Source organism: Oratosquilla oratoria, chromosome 27, assembly GCF_046742065.1.
Source record: "Oratosquilla oratoria isolate Oo_2021 chromosome 27, ASM4674206v1, whole genome shotgun sequence".
In the NCBI taxonomy this organism is placed as follows: domain Eukaryota; kingdom Metazoa; phylum Arthropoda; class Malacostraca; order Stomatopoda; family Squillidae; genus Oratosquilla; species Oratosquilla oratoria.
The window spans coordinates 35,222,143-35,224,914 of NC_134803.1; positions in this window are offsets into that span (position 1 = coordinate 35,222,143).

The following is a 2,772-nucleotide window of genomic DNA, read 5'->3' on the forward strand; positions in this document are numbered from 1 at the left end:
CATTCCTCAATTTCCATCGTTCCTTTTCATGTCAATTGTCTTTTTCTTTCGTCATTTGTTGTGCCGTTTCCTCACTCCTCTTTTCGATTCCGTTTCATTTCCTTCGTTCTATATATCAGTGTCACGACAGGATTTTTCTATTGATTCGTTTAATTTTCACCACGATGATATAGCTATTTCACAATACTATAGAATTTTACGTCCCAGGTCCTATTCTTATTATGGAAAAGATACGGACGAAGGTCAGAGCTCGGGGTTTAACTGTGGTATTTTTAAAAAAAATCCTCATATAAATCTTATATAAATCTTTGGAAGGGAAATTTTCATACAAGGAAAGAATTTTTTATGAATACCACCGTAAGAATCTTACGGTGATATTCTTAATAGAAATTATTTCCTTGTGTAAATCTTTCCCTTCCAAGGATTTCGATAAGATTTATATAAGGATTTTTTTTTTTTTTTTTTTTTTTTTTTTTTAGAATACCACTATAAGTTCATATATATCCTTAGTTAATACGAGCATGAGCTGGCTTGGGGACGTGAGGGTGGCTCAGGCCGTCTTTCTATGGCTGATCATTTCAAGAATACCATGGTCCTTCACTGCTATATAATGATCTTTACAATTTTTTATGATAAAGAAAAAAATGTTAGGTAATTATCCAAGTGAAATTTAAAGCTTCAATCTATAGTACCCTTAACTGGCTCATCTGTGAACGTATTTCATTCTTTGATGATACGTTTGACAAAATTGTTTCTATCTACCTCTTAGCTAATTCCCTTATAAGGAGAAAAAAAGCTCTTGGTATATACCCGTAGATAGATAGATAGATCTACATCTAGGTTAAATCTAGTTATCGATAGTTTTTGGTCACTATATATTGTCTGGGTAATGTTTGGTGTGAAAGTATTTTCAATTTTTATGTCAGAAAATTCTTTTAAAATTCTAATGGTCTGTATTCAGTTCATCCTGCTTTTTAATAGGTTTAAATGTCTTAAGTGGCTTTCGGATGTTTTGTTTCTTATATTTGGTATTGATTTCATAATTCACTACTCTCCGCTTTCCAATATATCAGTGTCTATAAGCCTAAGCGCAAACTGAGACGCATGTGAAACAGACGACACAGGTGACGCAGCACAGACCTTCTAAATATACTACCCTAGCATTTCATTTGAGAGAGAGTTTCAAATATATACTTCAGATAAGTAACAGGAAATATGCCCTTGGTCTGTGCTGTGTCGACTGCGTTTCAGTTTGCAATTAGGCGAAGATTTGATGACCAAATAGAAACCTCATATTACAGGTGTGGGCAGACCAGTGATTTACGTAATTAGTTGATGATAACTGGACTTTTGAAACCGGAAGACGTGCCCTTTTGACATCAATGTATCTTCTCTTTGTTCATTACACTTTATATTTTTCCGTTTTCTGTCTCTATCTTCCCGTTTTCTTTTTTAACAAACTCTAGATTTACAGGTAAAACAAACTCACTCCAGTGGTTCCTGGGCCGCTTGCTGATCCCTCCCAAGGTTGCGCTCTGTAGGACTTTGTAGCTTAAAATTTATTAAACCATGCCCTTGGTTCAACTCTCTGGTGGCAAGGCTCGAACTACTGTCACCTCGAACTCCACCGTATCCTCCATTCCAATACTTCTTAGGTCTTGTTTGATGTTATCCATCCATCGATTTCGAGGTCTTCCTACTGATCCTGTTCACAGGTAAATTTAAAGACAATTCAATCAGTATACGACTTTATTCTTTTCCTCTTTGTCAGGCTCTTATACAAAGGTCTAAGATGGTTTAATATATTGCTACATAAGAATATGTGTATATTTGTATATTAAGAGCAATTTTACTTCCACGGTAAAGGAAATATTATGCATTTTTTGCTTTACAAAACACTATTTACATCATATCATATAATAAACATATGTCATGATAACGGTACTACTGTCTATATGTATTTATATATTTATATATATATCATTATGTATATATGTATAAGACAATATTGTATATTTACATATCACACGAATTTTATAGTAGAATGTTGATGAAGAACTCATAATGAATATTTTAGAGCTATTTTTTTTTTCGGTTTTATTAACACCCGGTGATATTTTCATAGGTTTCATTCTGCCTATGACGTCGCTATAAGGGAAAATTTGAAGACTTCTGAATAGAATGTTTAATATTTTGTTTCGGTTACTTCAAGATACCATATAAGTCAAGCCCATCGTTTGGCTGTTCGACAGAACAAAGCTAATGAAAACCGGACTAGGTGTTGGTGGGATAATGTCCCACTCCAAGTCTTGACCGTGACAGAAGTCGACCGGACAAGGACGGCATAATCGACATCGACACTTGTGTTGAAGAGTTTGTGGAAGCCAGATCGACGAGACGAGCTCGTCTGAGTTCTTCAACAACGACCGATAAGTGACCATTATCTTGACCTACTGTGCGTATCACTCTTCAGCAAGACACTTCTGTCCACAGTCTGTTCATTTTGATAATATCAAAGCGGTTTGGCGTATCCCTCTGACGCGGCACACTTCGTCCAGTGCAACGTTGTCCTCGGCTGAGGTAAATTTGAATCCTTATACAGCACCGCATTATCTATTTGAATATATGGCGACCAATCACAGGCTAATATGGGGGAAAGGGGTGGAGTCGTCTCTGCCATTCACAAGCCAGAACGACGGAAAGGGGTGGACCCATTTCTAGGCCAATCACAGGCCAAAGGAAAATGGGCAGTGCTATCTTTGGGCTAATCAC